Below are 9782 nucleotides of genomic sequence, written 5' to 3' on the forward strand. Positions count from 1 at the left end.
AATTAGAGGCAGCTGGTCCTTGTTGTCTCTAATTGGAGATCATACTTAAGTAGGTGTTTTTCCCACCTGGGTTAGTGGGAGATTGTTTTTGAGTAGTGTATGTTTCAACTCTGCGTCACGGTTTGTTGTTTTTGTTCGTTCAGTTTATTGTGTATGTATTGCATAAGTTTCACAGTTCAATAAAAATGTGGAACGATAATCACGCTGCACTTTGGTCCGCTCCTTCCTGTGACAGCCGTGACAGGTTTGGGAGCTGTAGGAGATGGAAGAAATAACACATTCACTTAGATTACAAAGACCTACATGTATTAAAAAATGGACCCCAGTAATGAGACTATTAATGGCATGAAGTAAAGCACCCTTCCCGCTTTTGTTTTGTATTTGTACTTTTTGTGTGTGGGGTTAAGGTGTCTGTTTCTGTCTTTTTGTTTATAATAATGTTTATCTCTGGCTGGAAATGTTTCATGATTTCTGTTTTGTTAATGTACCACATTATATATTTTAACGTATTTTACCATGTTCAATGAACTGTGCCAATATGTAATAATATTTGTCTATATTCATCTGCTCTTTGAAATAAAAAAATAAAAAAATGAGTAAAAGAAAAATATATATTTTGGTCATTTTCACGACAGGAATTATGGGCACAGAAGCTGGAGGGGGCAAGAAAGGGCTGGGTTTTATTGAATAAGCAAGTTGTGGTGTGTCGAGGTTTGACACCTCACTGGCCAATCAGAACATGCTCCACAGCTAAATATGCGTTTGTTTAAATTTGTGTATTTACGGTCTTTTATGTATTACGTTGTCATCAGCTCCAATTCAAATGTTAGTCCATTATTAGACTAGTTTGTTAAATAGCCTGCCTCATATTTGCTGAATATGTTTAAAATGTTATCACATTTCCACATAATTCTAATTGCATAGCTTCAATATGGAAATACGTTGTTAAACATAGGCAATAGTATTCACACTGATATAAGGGCTAGGCCTTCTATAAACTATAGTCTGGACATGGACATGCCAAACATAGCCAATAAGCAAGATTAGAGTCACTAGCCTATTGATAAGGCCTAAAAATACAGTGTATAATTCCAATCAAATTCTAATTAAAACCCAAAACAACTTGTTTTAAATAGGCCATGTCTATAAACATAGTAACAGGCACCGTCATTGCTCCCGCGGGAGTAGGCATATAATACAGACAAAGCAACTTAGACTATGGAGGGTTTTACACACATCAACACTTTTCACAGGAGCTGGATAAATATCCAATATAAAGAGTAAGGGGGAAAATCCACTGACCGGTATACCACTCACAAATGTAATGTTTTATAAACATGGAACCATCTTACAGATCATAATTGCACTTCTCCAGAAATAGCAGATGAAATAAACCCATGGAAGGAGAATGTTTCTAATAAATTCGTTTTTTTATCAAATTAAACGAAAAACAATCAATCCGTTTTTAACCTTTCTGGACCAGTGGGACGTTAGCGTCCCACTCTATTCAACAGCCAGTGGAATCGCGTGGCGCGAAACACAAATACCTCAAAAATGCTATAACTTCAATTTCTCAAACATATGACTATTTTACACCATTTTAAAGACAAGACTCTCGTTAATCTAAACACATTGTCCGATTTCAGAAAGGCTTTACAGCAAAAGCAAAACATTAGATTATGTCAGGAGCGTACACTGCCAAAAATAATCACACAGCCATTTTCAAAGCAAGCATATATGTCACAAAAACCAAAACCACAGCTAAATGCAGCACTAACCTTTGATGATCTTCATCAGATGACACTCCTAGGACATTATGTTATACAATACATGCATGTTTTGTTCAATCAAGTTCATATTTATATAAAAAAACAGCTTTTTACATTAGCATGTGATGTTCAGAACTAGCATACCCACCGAAAACCTCTGGTGAATTGACTAAATTACTCATGATAAACGTTGACAAAATACATAACAATTATTTAAAGAATTATAGATACAGAACTCCTTTATGCAAACGCTATGTCAGTTTTTAAAATAGCTTTACGGCGAAAGCACATTTTGCAATATTCTGAGTACATAGCTCGGCCATCATGGCTAGCTATTTTGACATCCACTAAGTTTGGGGCAACCTAAACTCAGAATTACTATTAGAAAAATTGGATTACCTTTGCTGTTCTTTGTCAGAATGCACTCCCAGGACTTCTACTTCAACAACAAATGTTGTTTTGGTTCCAAATAATCCATAGTTATATTCAAATACCTCCGTTTTGTTCGTGTGTTCAGGTCACTATCCGAAGGGTAATGCGCGAGCGCATTTCGTTACAAAAGAATTCAAAATATTCCATTACCCTACTTAGAAGCATGTCAAACGCTGTTTAAAATCAATTTTTATGCTATTTTTCTCGTAAAATAGCGATAATATTCCAACCGGACAACGTTGTATTCATTCAAAGACTGAAAGAAAAAAATGGAGAAGTCTCGTGAACGCGCATCTCAGTCTCACTGTCCCCAGGCAGGCCACTTACAAACTCTGCTGCTGTACTTTGCCCAGAGACAGGAGACACGTCATTCCGCTTTCTGAACGCTTTAGAGAGCCAATGGAAGCCTTAGAAAGTGTCACGTAACAGCACAGATGCTGTAATATCGATAGAGATGGAACAGAAGGACAACAAATTGTCAGACAGGGCACTTCCTGCATGGAATCTTCTCAGGTGTTGGCCTGCCATATGAGTTCTGTTATACTCACAGACACCATTCAAACAGTTTTAGAAACTTTAGAGTGTTTTCTATCCAAATCTACTAATTATATGCATATTCTCATTTCTGGGCAAGAGTAGTAACCAGTTAAATTTGGGTACGTTTTTTATCCGGCCGTGAAAATACTGCCCCCCCTAGAAGGGCCCTTCTGCAGGAGGCATGGATGTTTCTTCATTGAATATAGATTATTAAATAGCAGACAGTAACCCTACAATAGGTCTAGTTATAAAAAAATATAATCACGTTTTTTTTTTTATTGGCTTCAATGTGGAAATATTAATCTACACACATTTCAGTTGCATTTCGAAAATTCACTGCATGTTTGAGCCATGGACAGTTGGACGTTGCCCAAACGTAAAATTAAGATTCACCTACTATCACTGTTGTTATGGCCTGTTTGTGACTTTGCCACTAGAAAGATAAACAAACTAACAGGCCAATAGCCATGGCAACAAGCGGATTCAGCACCAAGGAATTACCGCGATTTAACAGTTAGGTCCTAAAGCTTGAAAGTGGAAGATGCCATTTTTTTTTTACAAAATGATAAAGGAAAAACAATAAGCATTATAATAAGCAGTTCCTAAACAGACTTGCTACGGTCACTGACACCTTTCATTCTATTGTAATAACTTGACCTAGACAGACTTCCTACAGTCACTGACACCTTTCATTCTATTGTAATAACTTGACCTAGACAGACTTCCTACAGTCGCTGACACCTTTCATTCTATTGTAATAACTTGACCTAGACAGACTTCCTACAGTCGCTGACACCTTTCATTCTATTGTAATAACTTGACCTAGACAGACTTCCTACAGTCGCTGACACCTTTCATTCTATTGTAATAACTTGACCTAGACAGACTTCCTACAGTCGCTGACACCTTTCATTCTATTGTAATAACTTGACCTAGACAGACTTCCTACGGTCGCTGACACCTTTCATTCTATTGTAATAACTTGACCTAGACAGACTTCCTACAGTCACTGACACCTTCCATTCAATGGGCATCACACATAGACCTAATGAGTCCAAACTTTTCACAGTAGCTGCATGGGCAAAAATAATGTCCAATATAAAGACAAAACGTGAACGCCTGTTGACTGTTTTGCTGCTCGTGATATTTTAATAAAACATTGGTTAAAGGCTACTGATTAAGCTACTGTGTGCGTCTGCTGGCAAGATCAATGCCATAACCAATTGTGTTACTGCCAAGACCAGCTTTTGGTGAGTCCGAAATATCAACAGTAGCGCTGCTTGAAATTGGAACATTGGCCAACGTTTTTAAGGACACACCTCAAATATGTCCAAGACAGCTGATATAAGGTAGCCTTCTCCCCTCTCCCTCCTTCCATCCACTCTCGCACCTCCCTCCCTCCCTCTCTCCTCCCTCCCTCCTTCCATCCACTCTCTCTCCTCCCTCCCTCTCTCCTCCCCTCTCCCTCCTTCCATCCACTCTCTCTTCTCCCTCCCTCTCTCCTCCTTCCCCCTCCCTCCCTCCTTCCATCCACTCTCTCTCCTCCCCCCCCCCCTCCTCCCTCCCTCTCTCCTCCCCCTTCGTCCTTCCATCCACTCTCTTTCCTCCATCCCTCTATCCTTCTCTCCCCTTTGCAATTTCCATTTTTCAAAATGAAATATATTTGACAAGAGGAGAATGGCCCTTAGCAATGAGGTACAATATATCTTCAACATTTCAGCTGTCCAATACTCTTCATGTAATATTTATACAGCCAACGTGGCCATGTCGGAAACGGTTACGTCGAGTAGGTTGAGTGTCCTTGCAAAGCCACCAACCTACCAACTGGTTGACAGTGGAGGTGTCCATCCCAAATGGCACCCTATTCCATAAATAGTGCACTACTTTTGAGCAAAGCCCATTGGGCTCGGGATCTAGTCAAAAGTAATGCACTATATAGGTGCCATTTCAGACTTGGACGAGGTGTGAAGCCGGCCATCCAGTCTCTCTCATTTACATGTTGCCCAGCAATCACCGTTGACCTGGTCACATCTGGTGCTCTTGTTCAATGAATTAATCATGTGTGATGAGAGAGCCCCAGCTAGTGAGGTCTTTGATTATGGCTGCCATGTTGTTTTTTGAGTTGAGCTGCACTGAGGATGTAAAGGGTCCAGGTGGACCAAGCATTTGGCCAATAGCTGCGGTTATATCTTGAGAGCTGTCGACAACTCAGTCAATAACTGAGAGAAGAATTAATTGGTTTATTACTGCAGTTTTTGTTGTTGTTGTCAATTAGCATATGCTCTTATCCAGAGCGACTTACAGTAGTGACTGGTTCTGCCTTTCAGTTTATTGATAAGTCCTAAAAATAGATGCCCCTTTTTCAATTATTGAAATGGGATGTCAGCTTAGCCTACTTCTTGTACTGACCACTGTCAATTCAAATTGACCCCAACCCTGCATGTGTGTACATGTGTGTGTGTGTGTGTGTTGGGTATTCAATGTCATGGTAATCATATGCAGATGAATTACCGCTCCAAATCAAAACTCAGTCAATGCTGAATGGGGTATCTTTCCCTCTACTTACTCGTTTCAAGACCAAACCACGCTGTGTAGTCAGGTTAGCTGTGTCAGTAGTACATGGGGAGGTTGAGGTTGGACTAGACAGGGCAGGGTGAGGTGAGGTAGGACTAGACAGGGCAGGGTGAGGTTGGACTAGACAGGGCAGGGTGAGGTAGGACTAGACAGGGCAGGGTGAGGTAGGATTAGACAGGGCAGGGTGAGGTAGGACTAGACAGGTTAGGGTGAGGTAGGACTAGACAGGGCAGGGTGAGGTAGGACTAGACAGGGCAGGGTGAGGTATGACTAGACAGGGCAGAGTGAGGTTAGACTAGACAGGGCAGGGTGAGATAGGACTAGATAGGGCAGGGTGAGGTAGGACTAGACAGGGCAGGGTGAGGTAGGACTAGACAGGGCAGGGTGAGGTAGGACTAGACAGGGCAGGGTGAGGTAGGACTAGACAGGGCAGGGTGAGGTAGGACTAGACAGGGTGAGGTGGGACTAGACAGGGTGAGGTGGGACTAGACAGGGCAGGGTGAGGTAGGACTAGACAGGGCAGGGTGAGGTTGGACTAGACAGGGCAGGGTGAGGTTGGCTCTAGACAGGGCAGGGTGAGGTAGGACTAGACAGGGCAGGGTGAGGTAGGACTAGACAGGGTAGGGTGAGGTTGGACTAGACAGGGCAGGGTGAGGTAGGACTAGACAGGGTAGGGTGGGGTAGGACTAGACAGGGCAGGGAGAGGTTGGACTAGACAGGGCAGGGTGAGGTAGGACTAGACAGGGTAGGGTGAGGTAGGACTAGACAGGGTGAGGTAGAACTAGACAGGACAGGGTGAGGTAGGACTAGACAGGACAGGGTGAGGTAGGACTAGACAGGGCAGGGTGAGGTAGGACTAGACAGGATTACGTAGGACTAGACAGGGCAGGGTGAGGTAGGACAAGACAGGGCAGGGTGAGAAAAGGTAGGTCTAGACAGGGCAGGGTTGTGCAAGACAGGGCAGGGTGAGGTAGGGCTGTGCGTGCCCCTCCCGGCCCGTCCCCATGGACGTCCCTGTCTGTCTCGGCTCACAAAGCCTCTCAATGATTTCCTGTCTACTGCTGGCAATCGAAACGCCCTCCCCCTCCCTCTCCCCTCCATCACCCCCTCCCCTCCTTCTCCAGCCATGTTTTTCCACCCATGCCGACCATCGAGGGGCTCTCCTCCTTGGGGAGCGGCTGTCACAGACTTGTCCCACTGACAGACGTGTCAATCCAGCCTGGCAGCCTCAGCGTGTGGGGGGCCACTCCATACCGTACCATTGGGAGATGTGGGAGGGAGAGAGGGGGAGAGCCAGAGGAGCATTCCCAAATCCATTGGATTTTTGAGGCCACTTCAAGTATTGTTTCAACATATGATCATAGATCAGCACTGAGGTTAGTAACATTACTGGGTGATATATTGCTCATAGATTAAGGAGATAGAAGGATAGAGAGATGGATGGAGAGATAGATGGAGAGAAGGATAGAGAGATAGATGGAGAGATGGATTGAGAGAAGGATAGAGAGATGGATGGAGAGATGGATTGAGACAAGGATAGAGAGATGGATTGAGAGATATAGATGGAGAGATGGATTGAGAGATGATAGCTAGAAAGACAGACTGATATTTTTGGGGGATATACACAGTACACAATTATTTCATACTATATGCTGTATTCTGTTGAGAATCCTACACTCTTAAGAAAAAAGCTGCTATTTAGAACCAAAAGGGGTTCCAGGTAGAACCCTTTTGGTTCTAGGTAGAACCCTTCCCAAAAGAGTTCTACCTTGGAACCAAAAAGGGTTCTCCCATGGGGAAAGCCACAGAACCCTTTTAGAACCCTTTTTTCTAAGATGAGTAGTGGTTTCTTTATTACGTCGATGTAATATACTCAACAAGGCCCTGGAATATTTGATTGAAAATAGTGTATGTACTAAGGAGGTAATGATACCTGTATGTCTGGATTCTGTCCAACACTGGCTCACCTAGACAGACGTCAGGTGAGGTGAGACATCCTATGTAAATGGATCAACTTTTGTTAGGCATTATGTACATGTTTATTTCGGAAGTATTGCAAATGGTGTCTGTGGTTTTGTGCTTTTACCAGCACCATTGAATCCCATGGAACGTTTGAAGTAAACTACCAGACAAACACCAGACACATGTTCCATTATTCAGTGCTGCAGAAACACATGAGCTCAGTAAACACATTCCTCACAGATAGTCCATATCTAACGGCGATGCGATAATACATCTTTGAGGGAACACACACACATATATTCTATCTTGATACCGACGCCAAAGGAAGGGGGTCTTAAAGACTATCTCCAGTGGCGCTGCTTGAGACGTGTGGTGTGACAGTGGTGGTCTACCTGCCCCTAACTCCAAACCGCCGCGTTCCCCCTTGGTGGATGTGGTTCAAAGTGCTCCCAGCGCCCAGCCACACATCTCTGACCCGTATCTCCGTGGCGCATCAGTCACCGGCCGCTCTGCCGCAGCCTCCTGGAGTGGGCGAGTGTGAATTTAAAAGCTCCCTCCTCCCCGAGGCGATAAAACAACACTATTTGTCTGCGGCACATTACACCCTGTAGAGAGGCATTTTGTAAGATCTGCACCACATCATTCTCTCTCTCTCTCTCTCTCTCTCTCTGTCTCTCTCTCTGTCTCTCTCTCTCTCTCTCTCTCTCTTTGTTTCCCCCCTCCCTGTCTCTCTTTCAGCTGCATTATAACTTAAATACAATTCCATGTTCCACACTTAAGTCCACAAAGAAGGATGAGATGATATCTAAAGGCCGCTCCCGGGGCTCTCTCAAACATGAGCCAGCCTTTTAATTACAGTTTTCTACTTAAATGGAATTGGAGGGATAGCTAGGCAATGCCTCTGTTGCAGGGAGCTGCAGCTGCTTGCCACACCCTCTGCCTTTTCATCGCTTTGTGTTCTGGTCGGACCTCGGTAGTCTTGCCTTCTGTTCTCTCCTCTCGTTTGCTTGGTCATTAGAGCCTGCGAATCAATGCTCAGAATGCCTCACGAGTGCAATGTGTATACATGACTTTGTAGGCTTAGCAGAACACATTTAAAGCTCTCCCCACCCTCCCTCTCTCCACACTCTCCCTCCTGTCTCCTTCACTCTACTCTCTCCCTCCTGTCTCCCTCATTTTATCTCTCTCCCTCCCTCACTCCCTCCCTCCTCTCTTTGTACTCGTCAAGAGCAGGAGATCAAAGGCAGGAGCCGCGAAGCTCCCAGGCCTAAATTAGATTCATGCTTCCTTGAAAGAAGAGAAATTGGTAGGATGAAATCCGAAGGTCAAAGTCGGCCCCTGTCTCTCCTTCGCTCTTCAAAATGCCCAGCTTGCCAAACTTGCTCTCAAAACTTGAATTGCTGCAAACGATATAGCGAAGGATGCTTCAAAGACGGGAGGTAAGACAATGTTTCCAAACCTCTTAGTATTATTGTCCCTCTAACTGGCCTGCTGCATCCCACTGAGCCAGCCAGCTCCACACTGTGTAAAATAGGTAAAGAGAGGCAACATGCACCACGCCATGCCGACTTCAAAAGGTCCAGTAAGTGAGTCCCAAATGACACACTATTCTCTATAGAGTGCCATAGGGATCTGGTTGAAAGCAGCCACTATGTAGGGAATAGGGTGCCATAGGGATCTGGTTGAAAGCAGCCACTATGTAGGGAATAGGGTGCCATAGGGCTCTGGTTGAAAGCAGCCACTATGTAGGGAATAGGGTGCCATAGGGATCTGGTTGACAGCAGCCACTATGTAGGGAATAGGGTGCTGTTTTGAACACAGCCCCAGTAGATGCAGAGATGAGGGCTGGTGTGATATGGGTCATACAAAGATCAGAAAATGAATTAGAGTGGACCATCATATCTTAGATTTGTTGAAGATGTAAAGAATATTTGATTGTCTGTGGCATGTAATGACGCGCAACCAGAGGCTGACCATGACGCATTTATGAAATATCTTACTCCAGTTACTAATATGCATGCACACATTAGGAAAATGACTGTAAAAACTGTTTATTTCACCGTTGATTGATGAGGGATTGAAAACTTGTATGGTTGAGAGGGATAAGACAAAAGGAATGGCATATAAGTCTGGCTGCAAAGTCGATTGGCAAACATACTGTATATTGAAAAATCATGTGACTAAACTAAACTAAAAAGAAGAAGAAACTGTAGTATGAAACAAAGGTAAATGATATAAAGGATAATAGTAAATAGCTTTCGAGCATCTTCAATTACATTTTGGTCAAAAAGGTGAACTCAGCTCCCTCATTCATTGAATCAGATGACTCGTTCATGACAAATCCCATTGATATTGCCAACTTACTTAATTTTTCATTGGGAATATTAGCAAACTTCAGCATGACACGTTTAACCCTAGATTGTAAACTGTCATGGTCAAAACATATTGATTCAATGGTAGCTAAGACGAGAAGAGGTCTCTCTGTAATAAAGTGCTGCTCTGCTTTCT

The sequence above is a fragment of the Salmo salar genome, chromosome ssa16, assembly GCF_905237065.1.
Source record: "Salmo salar chromosome ssa16, Ssal_v3.1, whole genome shotgun sequence".
Lineage (NCBI taxonomy): Eukaryota > Metazoa > Chordata > Actinopteri > Salmoniformes > Salmonidae > Salmo > Salmo salar.